Source organism: Lepus europaeus, chromosome 3 (genome assembly GCF_033115175.1).
Source record: "Lepus europaeus isolate LE1 chromosome 3, mLepTim1.pri, whole genome shotgun sequence".
Taxonomy (NCBI): Eukaryota; Metazoa; Chordata; class Mammalia; order Lagomorpha; family Leporidae; genus Lepus; species Lepus europaeus.
The window spans coordinates 5370034-5390247 of record NC_084829.1 but is presented as its reverse complement, the minus strand read 5'-3'; the positions used below and the strand labels follow the sequence as shown (position 1 = coordinate 5390247).

Genomic DNA, 20214 nt, shown 5'->3' with positions numbered 1-20214 from the left:
CTGTTCTCACTCTCGTGTCGGGTGGAGCCTCGGCAGCACCGTGGTCTCCAGGGTGGTCCAATGTAGCATCAGAGGCTGAAGCAGCCTCCACCACCTGGCTCTTTGTTTCATTCTCTCAAAACATCGCGCTTCTCACTGTTTTCCTTTGACTCAGCAATAACTACCATAACCTTCATTTCCGCTTTATTCATTTGTACTTCTTTCTTTCTGTAAGTTTGTTCATAAAATACAGAGGGGAGGGGCCCTCACAGTCTTCCCAAGTTCTGCTGTAGTATTTTGGAAAGGGCTTTTTTCACATCACCAGGAGATGCCAGCTGGGTTCACGTTATGTTAGCTACGGTCTTTCCCTGACCCTTCTTGAGGCTTGACTCTAAACAGATTTAAAAAAAAAAAAAAAAAGCCATGCATGAAACTGCACAGTGCATTTCATGTCGAGGTTTAAAGTCCGTCCCGGCACCTGCATGATGGCACAGTCACTGCAGAATGACATTTGAGACCCTGACAAACCTTCCTGAGTTCTCTTATCTGTCCACGATAGCATGACGTGGCCACATCCAGACAGCCCCGGAAATCATCTTTACATCTAACAGCAGGAAAAGATAACACGGTGGTCAGAAAAAGAAACTCATTGGCATTTGCATGTACATTGAGAATGGTGGATAAAAGAGTCACCATCTTTGAGAACTTCAGAACGAGAGCATTTCCCAGTCACCAGTGGTAAAATTTCATGGGATCCTTTGGCATTGAAATGTAGAAAAAGCAAGCAGCCAGGGACCTTGTGCATAAACTCTGGAAAATTCGATGCTTTGGCACTTTCTCCGTGTAGAACTTGGCAAACATCTCCAGAACAGGCTGATTTTACTTTTAGTGCAAAGTTGCTCAGACGACAAACTGCTTACAAAAAAGCTATCCTGTAAATGTTCCATGCCACAAATTTCTTGTGTTGTATCTAATTGTGTCACTCCTTGGTTTGAAGTACTAAAACTTCCTGTTTAAAAAGAAGAAATGTTACACCATAGCCCTCATTCGACAGCCCCAGCAACTCCACACTCAAAGCAGACGCAGACATTGGAGCTGTTGGACCGAGTGCAGGGCGAGGGTGCCCTCCCCAGGACTGCTGGGCGACTGCACCTGCCAGGGAAAGCAGACTGCTGGCTTCCAGGGCCAAAGCCTCCTCGGTACCCTAGCAGAACAGAGAGTGGTCCGTGACCTCGGGGAGGCCCTCACACAGAAAGCATGGGAGGACTACTTAGCCAGCGAGTCTTCGCTGCTGGGAAGTCTGTTCACTTCTCTTCACGTCAAGACTCCTGCTGGACCCAGCGCGGTGTTCACTGTAGACAGAGCCTGAGAGGTGGCGGGCTCCCTGAGCCTTCTCACTGCAAGCTGATGGCGCCTGGCTGTGGACTTAAGGCCCACCAGGAGGAGGAACCTGCATCCGTGGGAGGGGCCTGCCCCTTGCCTCCCCATGTGCCCCCTGCAGTCTGTTCTCACACACCACCGCCAAGCTGAGCTTCTTCAAAAGACAGAATCGGATCAGGAGACAGCCCTGCTCAGTGCCCTGCAGGGGCCCCTGGCTCCCTGGTGAGCAGATCTGGAGCCCTTACACCGAGGCCCTCCCTCGTCCTCGTCCCCTCGCTCACATTGGTTCACTCCCTTCTTGTTGACCCTGGTGTGCACCCCGCTGTTGCCATCTCAGAGCCTTTGCACCTTCTGCCTGGAGGAATCTGCAGACTTGCTCCTGGCTGTCAACCCCTTCCCACCCAATCCTGCACTCAAACTTCCCTCTCACAGGCTCCCCTGGCCGAGGTGTGTGTGACCTGCATTAGTTAACAAATGGCATGTATAAATACCTAAAATAACATTATGGTTGACCCCCCCACCCGTCCATGGGGCACAAATTCCAGGACCCCCAGTGCACACCCAGAGCCACTGGATATCACCAACCCCTGCCTATGCTGTGTTTCTTCACATACATCCATATGCAAACTAAATGCCTTTGCCATCTTAAATATGCACTTATTATACACTGTGCCTGTAACTTGTATGGTTTTAGGTATGAAAGCAAAGTAGCTTGAATCCCTTATTCTTTACAACTTCCTGGGTAGAAGAGTCATTCCTACCATAAATCCTAGCAACCTCAGCTTATGATATTTCTAAGTCATAAACGTTCACCTTTTCACTTAAAGTAAGCACTTTGTAGCATCTCTTTGGCATATCCAGAATCTCGGCATCACTACTGTTGGGTTTGGGGGCCATTACTAGGAGCAGCATTGCTTGGACATAAGTGCTATGTTACAGTGACAGTTGATCTGATAACCGAGAAGGCTACTAAATAAGATGGGCTGGGAGCGCTTGCAGTCAGAATATGCTGGACCAGAGATGGTTCATGTGCCAGGTGGGACAGGGCAGGATGGTGCGATATCTCATCACGCTACTCAGAATAGTGCATCGTCTAAAACTTAGGAATTGTTTATTTCTGAACTTTACCAACCGCAGTCAATGGCAGGTAACTAAATCCATGGAAAGCGAAACCGCAGATGAGACTGCTGTTGGGGCTGGTGGTGCCAGCACTGCGCGAGTGCTCCGCGGTGCTTGCTGCTGCTGTTGGGCACAGCATCTGAGTCCACCTCCCGGAGAGTTGGCTGTCAGTGGGGGGGGGGGGGGGGCAGATGCTGTGACACGATGAGTGACGCCACCACTTAGGACATCCACATCTCTTCCCAGAGTGCTGGTTCAAGTCCCAGCTACTCTGCTTCCAATCTGGCTTCTTGCTAATGCATCCCAGGAGGCAGCATAAGTGCTTGGGCCCCCACCACCCACTTAGGAGACCCAGAGGGAGTTCCAGCCTCCTGGCTTGGCCCTGGGCCTGGACCTGGGCCTGGACCTGGGCCAGCCCTGGCTATTGTGGGAATGAAGCAGTAGATGGAGGACGTGTGTGTGTGTGTCTTGTTGACCAGATGAGTGTTTGACCTTTATTCAGTCATACACATCAGCCATAGCATCTGTACCACAAAAATTGTGGGCTCGGACTAGTCACTAAGAACCTCCCTCCGGAAGGAATAACCCATAACCCTCATCAGAAAGAGTCTGATGAGGAACTTGAGGCACTGCCCTCCCGAGCGGTGAGACCCTTTGTACCAAGTCCCTCCTGTCCAGCACTGGGACCCAGGTCCCACCTGCAAGGGTGCACGTCCGTGTCGGCTTCACATTTGCCCGCTGCCAGATGTGGCCGGGGTAAAGACAGCACTCACGCTTGCTTGCTCTGGCTTCAGCACTGAACCTGCTTCCCCCGTGCCAGTCACTCTTCAGACCACAGCTGCTGCAGCTGCCTAGGCCTGGGAAGATTCTGTAGGTATTTTAAAGAGATCTCTGAAAAAAAATCTAATGTTTTTCTGGGAGGGAAAAACTAAGATGTTAAAAAAAGAAAAAAAGATGCCTTGTGCAAGGCCACATGGCCAGACATGAGCTCATATCTTCCAGTTCCCCAGGGCAAACTCAGAAGTTGAAGGACATGAGCTCCCGAGTCAGTGGAAACTGAAGGATAAAGATATCTAATCCATCCTCCCATTTTTGTCCCCAAGGTATTTGAGGACCCCGTCAACCTAGCTTAGCCTCTCCTTGGAGGTCATTCGTCATTCTCCCTCTCTGTCCCGATGGCGAGATCTTGAGTCTTCATCATGGCACCCCTGAAGCAGTCTCGAGCCTGGGGATTTCCTAGCAGCCTTCACCCCGCCCCTCAGGGTTAGTCTTGTTTCCACCAGGGGCAGGTGGTTTTTCTGTCATGGTGGGCAGTGAGCACAATGAGGGCCCATCCCATAAAAGCCAGATTGACAACTCCTGGGCCTACTGTACCCCTGAAAGCAGCCCAATCTGTCAGGCCCCAGTTCCATCTACGTGCCTCACAGCATATTCCAGAACCAACAGACATTCATCCACATCTCAGTAAAGCTGCAACACACACACACACACACACACTCACCCTAGCTTTCTGGTTCCCCGGCTAGGATCAGAAAGCCTGAGGAAGCCTTTTGCGTATGACCCGGATGGAGCCCAAGAGGACAGACAGCAGCTGGGCTGTGTGTGGGATTGCATGAACAGCTCCCAGACGTCCTGGGTAGCAAAGGGCTCCACCCGCGTGCCCAGACACTTCTGCTTCTAACCAAAACATGGCCTCGTAGCTGGTTTCACATCAGAAAACAAAAAAGTCAGCCCTATTTTGCTTTTGTCTTTGTTCCATTTTGCTGTTACTAAAGATGCTCCTTTGGATTGGATTCCTATTTATAAGGCATTAATTAAAATCACTATCAGTTCATTGCCCCAGTTTACCATAGCGCTGCAGCTGGCACAGCCCTTTGGTTCTTAAACAACCAAGGTGTGCATTGTTTGGTGTCACTGCTTCCTGTGTGCTAGCTCCTTGCTTCTCCAGGTGTTGTCTAAGACTGGCAGCTTCTGCAGCCCCGGGGAGCTTGCAGTTCCTGGAGGTTTTGGAGCTCATTAAAGAGAAAGAACTTCCCAAGCATTTGAAACAGGCTTGTCATCTGTGTTCTGTGCCCAGCCTCACCGCCACATGTTTGAGAGAGAGGACAAAGGAGAAGAGACCATTGGGAACGGGGAATGTGAGTGGGAAAGCAACAGTGGAGCAGCATCAGACCTGGGTTCCACTGTTTCCTTACAGTTCCCATGAGTTAGGCTCATGGTTTCAGGAATATGCAGGTAGATCCTGCGTGACTCGGAACCAGTGAGAACTAACTCCGATTTGCAGGGTCTGGGTTCATTGACAGCTACCAATGAGAGCTCCTGAGAGTCACGCGGCCCTGCGGGTCTTCTGGATGAGAACAGTTGTTCAGAGGGAGAGGGGTTGGAGCAGGGGGTTTTGCGTAGGCCCGTTTCGTAATCTGGTTGCTCCATGTTCTGTCATGAAAGGTTCCCAGCACGAATGTACATAGATGAGTGAGTGGAGCACTGTACTGGCATCCAGGTAAGGTTTGATTACCCTACCAGTGATGAGGGTTCTGTGAAAGGACGCATTTGCAGCAAGACGAGGTTTACATGTCACCTAATTACGTAGACAAAGATCTGCATTGCTAGTGTGGTGTGTAGTTGTACACACAGAAAGATTAACTGGTAACCTCAGGGTTTTGGAGTGAAACTGGTCTTGCCGTCAGCTTTGCGGTGGTGCCTATTTTGTGCCACAGGGGCTGTTCTTAAGCTGGTGCTCTCTTTGATTCACAGCACAGACCCAGTTGCAGACCTGCAGCTGTAAGCACTGCAGAGCACCTGTCACTTACAACAGTTAAAGATGGGAGGAGAGGAGTTGCTGCCACATCGCACTCATTGCCATTAATGTGAGCGTGTGCCTGTGTGAAGTGAAGCATTGTCTGTCTCTTACACTTAACTATTTTTGCAGATCATTAAGAGCAAAGTAATTTGCTAACTTACTGGCATTCTGTGAATATTTGAGAGTATCTGAAACCATATTTATTTTTACTTTTATTTGCAATTTTTTTTGTTTTAGTCTAAATGACCATTCAAGAGAGATGCCTACCAATGCTTTGAATATGCTGTTATGATTGAGACGTTAAAAAGCAGTGATTGTTGGTAGTATCTCCTCCAGTGCCTTACATGTGGTTAAAACTTCAGTAGAAGCGATGCTGTGGACCCCCAATCTCATCCCTTTGGATCTCCTAAGGGAAGATGGGTTTGCTTTAGATCCCTTTTGAGAAAAGAGACAATATACCCTGTATCTCTTCACACGTGCACATTTAACCGAGTACCATTTTTGCTAGTTTTGAGGGAATTCCTAAAATTTACATAGCTGCCATTTTGATGGAATAAAGGGAGGTTGGTCTTTACATTAGAGGCATTTGGAGCACATGACAAAAAAAAGTTCTACACTATTCACAGAACCCAAAAGGTAGAAGCAGCCCAAGTGTCTGTTGAGTAGATGAAACAAATGGGGTGTGTATTTGCAGTGCACTATCACCCTTGAAGAGGACGGAAATCTTGTTCCATGTTGCATCGTGGAAGAACCTCGCACACTGTGCTAAGGGAAATAAGCCAGGCATCAAAGGGCTAATACTGGAAGATTCTACTTCCCTGAGGTGTCTGAAGCAGTCAAATACGTGGAACAGGAAGCAGAACCAAAGTTAGCAGGGGCTGAAAGGAAAAGGGAAGTTGTCTAATGGGTGCAGAGTTCAGTTTGGGGAGATACAGATGTTCTAGAAATCTGTTCCACAACAATGTGAATGTACGTAACATTGAACTGTACACTTAAAGTGATTAAGGTATTAGGTTACATGTGTGTGCGTGTTTATGTGAAAGGTGGAGACACAGATACAGGGCTTCCATGTGCTGATTCGTTCCCCAAAGACCTGTAGCAGCCAGGACTGGGCAAGGCCAGATAGAAACCAGGAGCCAGGACCTCAGATGAGATCTCTCACTTGGTGGCAGGGACTCAGCTGCTTGAGACTTTACTGTTGCCTCCTTCCAGGGAGTGCATTAGCCATAAACTGGAATTGAAAGTGAAAAAGTCTGCGTCTTTCATACCCAACGGTAGCTCCTCAGTATTTCCACGCAGACGCGTTCTCAAAGCGACAGTGACGCTGCTTGTAGAACACTGATGCGGGGTTTCCTGGGGGGATCTTTGTTACGAGAGCCGTCCGCACGCTGAGTCAGCTCCACCGCTCACTCCGGAGCCCCTCCAAGATCTGTTTTTCTTGCTGAGGCACGCTAGAAGCAGATGTTACTAACTCTGACGCAGAAAGCGTGGTCTCACAGGCAAGGAACAGAGGTTGTCGGCTCAGCCCAGATAGTCAGGAGCCATGTGATCTCGGGGGAGTTGCCTTTTCGCCTAACTTCCTGTGTCTGTATAGAGACGATTTTGCTGGTGATGATAATGTAGGTCGTGCGGTGGGGGAGTGCACTCATCCATGTGCTTCCTCGTGCCTGGGCATCGCTTATCTGCACACCAGGCCCTGCGCGGAGTGACGCAAACACGTTGTCTCCTTGTGCCTAACAGCAGACTTGTGAGGCAGACATGAGTACCCTCGGTTTTTTAGGTGAGAAAGTTCAAGCGTGGTACGTTTGAGTGATTTTCGCAAACATGTGCAGTTAGGGGAGTGGTGGGCTCACCTCTGGTCTCACTTGTTAGGGACCCTAGCGTGAATGGCCTTATCTGCACAGAAGGCGGACTAGACGTGGGAGACGGAAGAAGGCAGGACGCCTGGAAAGCAGCGCCTCGCCCCCTGCAGGCTCAGGAATAGTTTGATCCTCGGGCCAGGCTCCTCCATCCTTTCTCAGAAACTCTTTCCCGCTCCCTCTGCTTCAAAGGGGGAAAAGATACAAAAGCCACACTCTGCAAATGGTAAAGGTCGGCCGCCCGATTTCAGAAGTGTTTGCTCAGAATTTCCCCACAGGGCTGAAGGTGGCGGCGCAGGTTGTGCCTTTGCAGACACAGTGTGTCAGCACTGTCCACCCTTCGGTGCAAACCTCTGGATGCCTCGGCGCCTGGCTCGTCCTGCCAGGTGGTCAGAGTGGATTCCAGTCTGCTGCTGCAGATCTTCCCCCAGGATGACAAAGGCACAGCGTCACATCTTCCAGGAAGGGCATCAAGAGGGCGCCCCGCCTCGTTGATGCTTGGTTGTGTTTCTGCACCGCATTGGGGGTGGCGGGGACGTAGTGACCTCTGCACCCAGGACGTATCTGAGGACATGTGCTCACTTCCTGAGCGCGCGACGTGTGCGGCTGGGTGTCTTTTCAGAGTGTAGCTGCAAAGGCCAGGTTCATCGATGCTGAAGGATTTCCCCTCATTAAATCATCGCCCATCTAGAACACTGGGAGCTGCTTTGGGTTTTGGTCTTACTTGGTTTTCTTCTGAGACGTAATAGGAGCGGTAGATAAGGGAAGAGGGCAGTTTTGAGCAAGGTGCACCTGAATTTAAATTCTGACACTCGATAGCTCTATCCTTGGTCATGACATTTAATCTTTTAATATAAAGAATATTATCATCATTGAGTATTTCTACAGGCAGAGGAATACTATTCTTCCACGAATGTTTGTTTTTTACTAGATTTTTGTTTGAGATTTATTCATGTATTTGAAAGGCAGAGTGTAAAGGGGAGCGGGGAGGAAGATCGCTTGTTCACTCCCCAAATGGCCACAAGAGCCAAGGCTGGGCCAGACCGAAGCTAGGAGCCTGGAAGTCCATGCAGGTCTCCCATGGGGGTGGCAGGGGCCCAAGTACTAGGGCCATCTCCCGCTGCTTCCCAGGCACATTGGCAGGGAACTGGAATGGAAACAGAATAGCCAGGACTCAACCCAGCACTCCGCTATGAACCCACCGCTCCATTCGATGTGCTTTTGAAATGGCAGAGCTGAGTGATGTGTCAGACATTTTTTATCCTCCCCAACTTGGTAATTAAGTGTGTCGTTTTATGGATTGCCTTATGAATAATAAAAGGGCTCTAAAATCCTTTAAGATGTGATACCAACCTGGAGGTCACAGAACTCCCCTTCAGAGTCTACCATAAATTAGTGATAGCATCGCTGGGAAGGCTATGATGCTCCAGGCCTCAGCTGGAAAAAGCGAGGAATTCAGCACAGGGGGTCCCAGGTCTCTCAATAGTAAAGGAGTGTCTCCAGGGATCGGCAGTGTTACCAGCTCTAGTTGAACGGCCTTGTGAAGACTGGACTTGAGTTCCTGTGTGCAGTTTGTTCCATCGCACTGATAAGTGAGCGCATTCCAGAAGTGCCCACACAGAGCTAGACCTGCCGTAGGAGCTCACTGTCCTGGGACCCACAAGTCCTGGCTTCTGTGCCCTCACCCCTGGCTGGCCTCAGCCCTCATGGGCCAGCACCCTCGTCTGGGTTTAATAATAGTAACCCTCATTAAGGGGGCAGAAACAGCCCTGTGACATTGGACTTTGACCCAGAGCCGGCTGCGACACTGGCCACCCTCTGTTAGCGAACTGACTTTTAAGAAGACACCTTGACTGCTGGGCTGCCACAGCCAGCGTGTTGTGTCGCACACGGAGGAGAGCTGGCTTACGTAATGCTGAGTTATGTAACGTCGCTTCCTCACAGTCGGCCCCTGCAGCAGGGCCTGGGGAGGAAGGCCTGTGGCTGCAGTCTGGGAAAGCTTTTAGCACCCAGGGGTATCAGAGGGATCGTGGTGACTCCAGAGGGGCTGCGGTCCGTGTGGTCTGGATACCTTGCTTACTGATGAGCCTTCGATTCCTGGGACTCGGCAGAGTTTCCGAGCAGGAGTGGGGTGGGAATGAAGGAGCAAACATGAATTTGTCCCTTGCTTTAAACCAGGTTCCACGTTAGCGGAGCCAAACTTAGTATTTTGAGTATGTGTTTGTGTTTTTTTCTTAAATAACTCTTAACTATTATTTAAAGTTCACAGCTGTTTTTGTAGCTATCTGTTTTTTATGATATTAAAGTATTTTTTCTTACTGGAGATATTTCTTGAAACTCAGTCATTTTTTCCTATAGATATTGACCACTTCCTTTTTTTTTTTTTTTTCCCCTCTGTCCTGGGCAGTTTAGGGAATGCTTAGGAAAACGGCTTGCTCCTGGCTGGTGCAGCCGTCCCTAGACAGCCGTGGTTTGTGCCCTGCCTTTGCAGTACTGTAGTTGTTTCATGGCCATGAGGGTTTCTTGAGCTGGATTCCGCACCTGTTGGACCTAGCACCGTGTAAGGCACACAGCGCACACCCAGTTCTCTTTGCCTCCACCAGGCCCCTTTGGGAAGGCCTCCCCTGCCCTTCCTCCCTGTTCTTGCCAGGTTAAATCTCATCATCCTCTGGGCCTCACCCTATAGCATTTGTCATACTGGTTTGCAGTGGCATTGTTTATAAGTCATCCTCGCCCTTAGCCCATGAACGTGGTGGAGACACGTTCCTGTTCACCACGATACCCCCAGTGCCTCCTGAGTGTGGTCAGCTCCCCATGCATGCTGGATAAAAGCAAGCCAGCCTGGTCAGAAGGCACAGTGTTCAACAGTAGCTCAACAGGACTTGTTTTGGACTGGGCTCGGAGTTGCTATGTGAGCAGATCACTCAGCCCTCTAGACCACAAGTCCTTTCTCTAAGTACCGTGGAGATAGTGTAAAATAATAATAATAATAATAACAACACCCGCCATGTGAGCCGTGGGAATGCACAGTGAGAACCCTCTGACACAGCCACACTCCTGGCCAGTGAGTGATGTTGCCCTCCCCCCAACATTCTGGCTGAGGAAGTGGCCAACCGCCTCAGCAGAAGGGAAGGCTTTGGCGTTTGGGCGTCCTCTGGAAATGAGGACTTCGTCCTGCTCCCCTCTAAATAAGCGGAGGAGAAACGGTGATCCGGTGCGGTGAACTCCAGCCGTCGTTTCTCCTGTCCTCCCTGGGACCCGCTGGGAGTCCTGAAAGGCTCGGGAGAGGGCAGTCCAGTAGGGGTGGTTTCCAGTCCTCACAGGCACTCTGGAGCTGTATGAATTTCGGCAGATGACTTCCTGTGGGACTCGGGTTCCTGTTCCGTAAAATGGGTGTAGCTGCCTGTTGTAGGGATGTGGAGGGGACTGGATGCTTGTTCACAAAGCATGCAGCACAGTGCGGGGCTCTTGGTAAATGTCCAGTAGATGACAGACAGCTGCAGCTGCTTCCGTACTTTAAACTATTGTTTCTGTACTTCTTTAAAGACTCAAGTGCTAGGATAAACCCCAGTGGAGAGGTCCATGGCCTCTAAGTGCCCGGGAAGGAGTAGCTGCCGGCTCCTTTCTGGCGTGCCCGCTGTGCAGGGCATCCGCAGGGACAGCGCTCGAAGCTCTGCTAACCTGCAGGCCCTCCGCGTCCAGCACTTGATGTAATGTGGGTCTCACGTCCCCAGATGTTCTTCGTGCTTGCAGTAGAACTGTGAAGACTAAATGCCAAGTGACGGCTCTACTATGAAATATTTATCACGTGCAGATAAAAGTATACCCACCGAGCAGAATCCAGAGGGCCAAGGGGACATTCAGTCTGCAGAATGTTCCTTATTTTGAATGTTCCCATCACATCACAGGCTGCTAAGAAATGAAGTGAAAGAAATGCTGCAGGGAGATAGTAACAGCACGTAGGGCAAGGTGGTCTTGGAAGCAAAAGCTGAGGTGTAAAGGTGTCCTCACATCCTGAGGATGGGGGAGCAGGAGCCACCGCCGCCCGCAGACTACATGGGGAAGGAAAGCCTGGTCTCACGGGTGTCCTTGTATCCACACTCGTACACAACGGTAGTGCCTGATCCACAAGCTGTGTCTTCTCAGAGCACGGGCTGAATTTTCCTTAGATTTCCGTACCACTCATCTCCCAGAGTTTGTATCTTTAAGTATCATAGTGTACGTCTGGTAGGGGTGGGAGGAAGAGATGGAGGAGAGACATCCTGTGTGCATGAGCAAACATGTACCCGCGAAGAGGTAGACTTGCTTGTATGGCTTCTTGGTTTATTGGGGTTGCATGCCCTTGTCTTCTGGGAACAGGAACCATCTTGTCTATTCCCACACTTACCACAGTGCCTCATATACTGGAAGTGTTTAGGAAATATTTCTGAATGAATTATATACTATAATTTCAATGGACTGGCTCAGCACCACTCACCATATTTACAGAATAGCCTTTATCAGCAAAACAAAAAGACTTCAGCTAATAGAATTTTATCCATGCCATGGGACAACAGTTAGAACCATAGCTAGTGGCAATATTTCTCTCTTTGGAGGCAACTGGCAGCCCTTACATGCACATCGAGGGTAGAGGTTGAAGGCAGGACTGGAGCTGAGGTCTCTGCCATCCCAGGTTGCCTCCTAGGGAGGTTGAAGGCGGGACTGGAGCGGAGGTCTCCGCCATCCCAGGTTGCCTCCTAGGGAGGTTGAAGGCGGGACTGGAGCTGAGGTCTCCGCCATCCCAGGTTGCCTCCTAGGAGGTTGAAGGCAGGACTGGAGCGGAGGTCTCTGCCATCCCAGGTTGCCTCCTAGGGAGGTTGAAGGCAGGACTGGAGTGCAGGTCTCCGCCATCCCAGGTTGCCTCCTCGGAGGTTGAAGGCAGGACTGGAGTGGAGGTCTCCGCCATCCCAGGTTGCCTCCTAGGGAGGTTGAAGGCGGGACTGGAGCGGAGGTCTCCGCCATCCCATGTTGCCTCCTAGCAGGATCCTTGTGTTGATTTTACTGACATGAAGTCTGATATACTTTGTAGCCTTCCTAACCCCGTACAGCTGACAGGCAGTGCAGAGCGGGTCTCCAGGGAGAGCTCTCACAGCCCCTGACTCCTCAATGCCCCATCATGTCCTGGCGGGGCACACAGAGCCCTCACAGGGTCATCGCCAGCTGGAGCAGGAGGACAGATTGTTCCCTCTGGAGCCGCAAACAGATTAGCTAAGGAGGTGAGCCAGAAGGCCAGCCCCGAGCTGAGTGTCAGGCTGGGAAGAGAGTCTGGGAAAGAGAGTCTGCAGCACGAGCAAGCAGCACTCGGCTCCCGACTGACGGCAGTTGGAGCTTCAGGGTTCTTCCCGCCTGCTGGCAGGGGAGAGCGTGGGTGCCTGCCCATGCGTTCCTGCTCCTGGACTTTGCCGATCGATCACTGTCCCCTTCCTCGAAGGGAAAAGGAAACTCTGTGAAGATGTGTGAACTTAGTGTTCCATACCCACGTGCACTCAGGTCCTCACCTCCGATGTGTTGGATCCTCCATGAGTGGGATTTCCCATTGTCTAAACACTTGAGGACATTTGGAAGGAAGAACCGAATCTCAAACAACCGTAGTGTTTCCCCCAAGAAAAGAAACAAAACTTAATCTAAACTGTAAAAGGTTTGGGGCCAATGTGGTATGATACTCGTGGAACTTAGTTCAGCTTTCTGTGTTACACGGCGTTATTGGGGGACCAGAGGCTAGCTCGTGTTTAACAGGATCTTCAACGACAAGGCCTGTTGACTTCTGCTGGCCGCTGTCCAGCAGAGCCCCCGGGATGCTTGTACAAGTCTCAGTGACCGGGACACCCCAGACCAATCGCACTTGACCCTGTGGGTGGCACTCAGCCATCAGCATTTCCACAGCTCACCAGGCGATTAGAGTGCAGGGAGTGAGAACCAGTGGTTCATCCTGAGCCAGAGAGGGACCCTGCCTGGGCCCACAGTCAGCCCTGCATGGACGGCACACTCTGCGGAAGGGCCATCTGTGGCCTGTGGTCTCTTTGTGGTGACTCTGCTTGATCTCTGGATCTCTCCAAACGGATGTGCTCTTACAGAGATCCAGACTCTTATAAATTAATCAGTGACACCTATTGCAACTGAAAATCTCACATAGCCCACCCAGGAGGAGAGAGTGCCTATTCCTATCGGTGCTTTGGGGTTTGGACTGATATTGCAACCACGTAAAATAGGCTTAATGTCAAAAGAAGAGCAGAGACATGTCGTCGGGAGTGGAATGTCTTCATCTCAGAGAGAAGTTACGAACATCCTTTTGGTTTTTTTTTTTTTTTTTTTTTTTTTTTTTAAATGCAACTGAGGGTTTGTAACGCATAAGAATTGTAGCTCGCCTCAGCAATCCAGGCGTCCACAGAGTCTTGTATCATCAAAGGAAGCACTTTCCCAAGAAAGATTCCTAGTGCAGGTGCTATCATTAAGTAAGTCACACACCTTCTGTGCTTTTGGGAAGAAGAGAGAGTAATACAGCTGTATCCCTGGAAGGATACCAGTGAATTTGTTCAGCCCATCAAGGTTGTTGTTTGGACTAGGCCCTGTGCTCTGATCTGTCTAAAACTCTGCAGTCCTTAGCTGCTCAACTTGTTTTCATCATCGACTCTCGGATCACCCAGGGAACAGCAAGGAGACCTGTGAGAGTATACAGGGCAGTGGCTTTTGGGAGCCAGCCCAATGACAAATGCTAATGTACGGGCCAAATGCCCTAGCATCCGAAAGACATGGATGTCAGAGCTGAAATTGGTGTATGTTGGCCAGACCCATGCACCAAACTTTTCTTCGGAGATTACCTAGAAATAAGTGATTTTGTTTTTCAACTCTGAGACCACTCAAGATCCAGCATGTTGATGAAAATCTGGCAGTTTCAATCTGGGAGTGGAAGAACAGTACCATGTAAGGCTGTTTCTCAAGTGGCCAGAACAGTATTTTTAAATAATGGCTATTTTGAGATGCAATTCACATACCATAAAATTCACTTACTTGAAGTTTACAGCTCAATGGTTTTGAGTATATTCACAGAGTTGTGTAACATATATATATATATTAATCATATATATATATATGATTAATAAATCTATTATTTGAAACCCAGAGTTACGGGAGGGGTTGGAGGATGGCGGGGAGGAGATCTTCCATCCACTGGTTCACACCCAAATGGCTGCAATGGCCAGAGCTGGGCCAGTCTGAAGCCAGGAGCCAGGAGCTTCTCTTGGCTCTCCCACGTGGGTGCAGGGGCCCAAGCACTCGGGGTCGTCCTCCACTGCTTTCCCAGGGAGCTGGATAGGAAGTGGAGCAGCCAGGACTTGAACCAGCACCCATATGGGTTGCTGGCACCACAGGCTGCGGCTTTACCCACTATGCCACAGCACCAGCTCCCAGAGTTGTGTAACTGTTAACACAACCAACTTCAGGACATTTTCACCACCCCAACAAGAAACCTTGTACCCATAGCAGTGAATTCCCATTTTCCCCCGTAACCCAGCCTTTCCTAGCCCCAGCCAACCCTCGGTCTACCTTCATTCTCTCTGGGTTTACCTGTCCTGGACGTTTCCTGTCACTGGAATTTCTGACTGTCTTCTTGCACTTAGCACAGTGTTCTCAGGGTGCAGCCGTGTTGTAGCCTATGCCAGTACTTCATTCCTTTTCAGTGCCGAAGAGGATTCCATTGTGTAGATAGACTACATATTGTTTATCCTTTCAGCAACTGATGGATAGTTAGATTGTTTAAATAATGATGCTCTTGGGTATGTACCTGGGAGTGTAATAGCCAGGTCACATCATCACTCTACATTGTAGCCTTTAGAAGAACTGCTGGACTGTTTTCCAGAACGTCTGCGCCATTTGCACTTTACCACCACCCGTGTGTACGGGTTCTAAATCAACCACATCCTCACTACCACCTGCTACTATCTGTTGCTTTGATGGTATCCGTCCTATTGGGTATGCAGTGGTGTACTGAATACTTTTTGTGTGTTAAAAACAACTGAATTTAGGCCAGAAGGCTAACTTTGACCTACTCACCCTTTGGAACATTCTAAGGAAGGTTTAGGGTTTTGGGGACCAAGAGGGGATGGTGGATGAACTTCAGACCAGTCATTCTCTGTATCTAAACCCCATTCTCTGTGGATTGAGAGCCACTGTGGCCCCTTGGTTGACTGTGGTGCTTGCAAGAGGTGGGTGTGGTTTGGGTGGCCAAGGGTTGACTGAGATGCCCCTGTCCCTCACTGTTGCATGTGGGCCTCCTGGAACTGTGATAGAAGAGAGTGACCCTCCCAGAGGGCCAGGGCCCGTGTGCCTCGCCATTCGTGCTGCCTCCTGGGGTTCTTCCACACAGTCGGAGTGGGCTGATTTCAAGGTCCAGCCTCTTCCCAGCACAGATGGCACTGCTGCCTCAAAGGCATTGACCTCCTCATCGATCATCCAGCCCGACAGAGTTTTAATCTGGATTCCGTCTTACAAATCCAGCGTCCTTTAGCTTCCCTGCTCTTTGGGACCGCATCTTCGGCCCTGTTTTTTCTTGCAGAATGCTGGCCACATGTCTGGCAGATATTTGCCCTTGGGTGAGTTACCAACACTTGAAACCCAACGTGACCAAAACTGTGGCTCAGTTGTCCTTCCTTTCTCTTGAAGCTAGTTCGGTTGTTTATAAGCAACGACTCCATTTTCTCAGTAGCCCAGGCTCGACTCGTCCCTCTTCTCTGTTCACAGGGAAAGGAACCTTGATTTGTAATCCATTTGAAATAAATCCAAGACTAACGTCAGCTCCTCCAAAATATAGGATACCTGCAAATATTAAAATAGATGCTAAAGTACCACTCTAAAACCATCTTTTCCTTCAGTTCTTGGTTGGCTTATGGTGTTCACTTAGATAATTGGGTGTAACCAGTTCAGGCCCTTGGCTATGCCTTTAGCTAATTCAGCAACTCTTACTCTTTGAATCTTCCTAGATACATCCCTTGTCTACCTTACCGTGGATCACCAGTAAGCATTCTTGTTGTCCTCTGTAGTGCTTTACTTGAGGTTTGATTAAGTAGTCCTGTGGACCAGCTGTTCCCCTGTTTCAGTAGTCCCCCGTGTATGAAAGCACCCTTGTCTCTGGGCAGCCTGTTTTCGCCCCACGTATATAGCGGTTGGAAGTGTATTGACGGGCATTACTCTAACTGCTCGCATCCGAGCACTTTGGGAGGCTCATCCGTCTTGTGCTTTTATAATTGACATCAATAATGTGTTTGCATTGATCAATATTTCCTAATTGCCAAGTCATAGCAGTGGAACTTCTCTAATAAATCCTGCCCACAGATGACTTCAGACATTAGGGCTCATGTCAATATCTTGATGTATTACAAATTGTTTTTATGAGGATGTTTCTCCTATGAAAAAGGAGGAACTGTGCAGCGAGAGACAAGAGAAGTGAGTCGGTGTTGCTATATAAAGTTAAGAAACCAAGTCATTCCGATAGAAATAGGCAGAAGCTGTTTCACAAGCCAGGGCTGTCGGCGTCCACGGTTGGAGTGATGACATTTAAGGGACAAACTTAACCAGACTCCAGGACGGAGACTCAGGTGACTGGAAGACTGGCTCTGTGCTGTCTGTCAAGTCTCTAGGGTGACTTGGGAGAGAAATGACCACGAAGGCATCGTCCATGGGTGCGTGTGGCTGACCTGGAGAGAGGCCATGGTGTGGGGAAGGAGCTGCAGTGCCCCAGCAAGTCCCAGCTCTGCCAGTCACCGGCCACTGACCATGGCAGGTCACCCGACCACTCCCCATCCCCCTGGTCTCAGCTGGAGGAGAGCAGTGGTGACAGTGCCTACCTCACCGGGCTGTTGCAAGAGTTGGATGAGTTAATAGATGAACAGCGCTTCCGAGAGTGCTTGGCACCCAGACAGTGCAGCCTAAGCGTTTTCTGTTGCCACATTTTAAAGCTGGACTTGAACTAGGTGTAGGAAGGTTTTTTTCTCAAACACCCATTCCACATCTCAACGTTAAGTCTGCAAATCTTTGCATCTTAGACAGTGTTGCAGGCCTGGGCCCTGCCCCGCCCTCCGGCAGCTCACGGTGTGAAAGGAGTCACACCTGTCACCTGGATAAGCATTTCTGAGATCCAGCCTCCCGCCACCTCTGGGACCACTAAGTTGTCCAGGGAAAGCCTTGTGAAAGGGGCTTCAGACTGGGTGTGGGAGGGGTTATAATGTCTGTAACATCCCTCCTCCAGGGATGGTCAGTTAAATGCAAACAGTAATGAAAACAGCAGGAACACGGCTTTGCTTTAAAATCTGTTACTCTTCACCTCAACAGCGTGGTGGGTGCAGGTCAGGGATCACGCAGGATGCGAGCATGAAATGTGGGGCTGCCACTTATAATTTTTATTTTATCTTTTTAAATGTATATGTCATATATTGTAATAAGCATAGTGTAGGAGCACAAGAGCACATGTGCATAATTTATAAATATGCAAGTTAAGGCTGTGTGTATAACCATTGTTCGCTAATGAGGCGAGCAATTTAAAAAGCTTGAAGCCTACCAATGCTAAGTGTTAGCAGAATGCCTGAGCGCCATAAAGCCAGAAGCTGTTTTATTATGAAGCTGTGTTTTTAAGTTTTTCTCATTTCTGATGCGGCCAGGTATGGATTTTCAGTTTGAGAGGTAATGTGTTTCCACTAAGTCATGCTTTCACCTCTACTAGAGAGCTTTGCAAAAAAAAAAAAAAAAAAAAAAAAAAAAAAAAACCCACACACACAAAACATAAACTACTTGTTTTTCTAGGAGTTTACAACTTTATTGCATTAAACCTTCCTAGAAGTCTGTGAGGTAGGTGTTAGACTCACCTGCAGGGGAGGGAACTGAACACGGGAGGTCATCCCAGGTCTGTGTGCACCTCATCATTGTGCCAGAGAGCGGGCAGACATTGTGAAATTGAGGACTGAAATGCTGGGCTTATTGCCAGCTGCACACCAGAGAGCACCTGTTGGTGTGGGCCTAGCTGGAAGCTGACCAGCCGGCGGTGCCAGGAGAGGGGCGGTGGCTGCTTTTCTGACTACTGCCACTCTCTGCCCTTTCCCAAAATCCCACCACCCACGTGTTTCTTCAGCAAGACTCACTAGGAGCCTGCAGTGGGCCCAGCCTTCAGTTTGTAACAGGAGGATAAGGTATCTTAACATTGAGAGTCTGGAATGGATCCTTACTTACTAAGAGACAGGTCTCAGAGATGGCCTTCCCCTTCACCCCAAAGATAAACACACACACACAGGGCACTGAAAAAAACTTTGTCCAACATGGACCAAGAGTGAATTTTTAAATCAATACATACGAGGTGTTCTTCAAAAAGTTCATGAAAAATGCATGTTATGAAAAAAACTATACATAAGATTTCAACATTGTTTAGCAGCAAAATTCTTTACTTTTTGGAATGCCCTCTTACACACACACATTTCTCCAGAGAACCCTAATACAGAATCTAAACCCATTGTGGTCAGATATTGTCTATTTAGAATGCTTGTCTTTTTTAAGATTTATTTATTTGAAAGACAATGTGGCAGAGAGGGAGAGAGAGAGAGATTGCTCCTCTGTCTACTATGTTACTCCCCAGATGGCACTACAGCCAGGTCTGAGCCAGGCCAAAGCCAGGAGCTGGAAGGAGCATCCTCCCACGTGGGTGGCCGGGGCCCAGTACTTCCCAGTCACATGAGCAGGAAGCTGGATCAGGAGCAGAGTGGACAGAACTTGAACTGGCGCTCTGACATGGTATGCTGGTGTCACAAGACGGGTTTCTTACTGTGCTTCTAAACGGTCAGATTCTCTCTCTGTTAAAGTAGCTGAAATTAAATATGAACCGTTAATCCTGACCACCCTTTGCATTCAAATTCGGGAGGGCATAAGCACCTGTGTGATGGATGAACCTTTTCTCCGTGCCTCTGTCTCTAACAGAAGTGATCTATGCAGTGTGTTCCAGGTAAGTGCCTTTCAGTCCCAGCTGGGAGGCTCTCCAAAGGCCTCGGTGAGCAGCTCTCAGCCTGCAGCCTAGGGCAGGCACCAGGATCCCTGAACGGCTCAACGCCCTCCCTCTCTCCCCGCCTTGCAAGGCTCTCTCGGTACCGTAGATTGCTGTGTAATTAGAGGACACCTTCGGTTTGCCTTTGTCACACTTGAGATCTCGGAAAGTCTGCTCTCCCTGTGACATCGCTCGTCTAACGTTTCCTTCTGCCTCCTTTTCAAAGACCAAAATGAGAAGAGTAGAAACGCTGCGCGCAGGATCTCTCTGAAATTTCTTTCTGGCCATCGCTCTCTACTCTCTCAAAGGCTGGGGCGTCATAGAGCCCTGGCCTTCGTCACACGTGCCTTCAGCTGGCGCAGCTAACGAGCTGCAGCTGGAAGTGGTCTTCAGAAGTACCGCCCCTAATAAAGCTATCCAGGCGTCTTTTTTTTCCAAATTATCACACATATTACATAGAAACCCTGAAACTAGAAGAACCTGTGCTGTAACTCCAGTTTCCTTTTGTCGTGCCCACCCTTTCGTCTTCCTTTTCAAGGAATCTGGCATTTGAGGGCCTCCCTCTGCGGGACCCCATAGCTACGACGTATGCCACCTGAGCCACAGACCGGGATGAAGCTGCTGTGCCTCAATGTGCTTTGCATACGATGGGAACATGCACAGAATCAGGAAAATAGATTAACCAAAGACAGAGAGTGACAGTGCCAGTCCCAAAGAGATGCTGTCCCCTGTGGGGAGTGATGGCCCCCTCCCAAACAATCTGTTCTAATCCAGCACGAGAAATACAGATTCTAGTTGTCCTAACCATAGAGTATTGCTCAAAACTGCAGCAAAGTGTTTTTTGTTTCCATTATTGTTTTTTGCTAACACATCCTTTGTAGGTGTTGCTTGGGGGACAGCATGGTTGAGGGGAGGGGTGCGTTTCTGAGCGTGCTCAGGGAGGTGAGATGAAGACATTATTATGTGGCAGTGCCAAACCCTGCTCTCGGGCCCTTCCTGCCTTGCCCAGGCAGTCCTACACC

The 20214-nt window shown here is 49.4% G+C and overlaps 1 protein-coding gene across 1 annotated transcript in view; it reads left to right on the top strand.

Moving 5' to 3' along the window:
• LYRM4 (LYR motif containing 4) overlaps positions 1-20214 on the top strand; it is a 145662-nt gene that overhangs the window by 39819 nt on the left and 85629 nt on the right. The gene's annotated exons all lie outside the window — the stretch shown is intronic.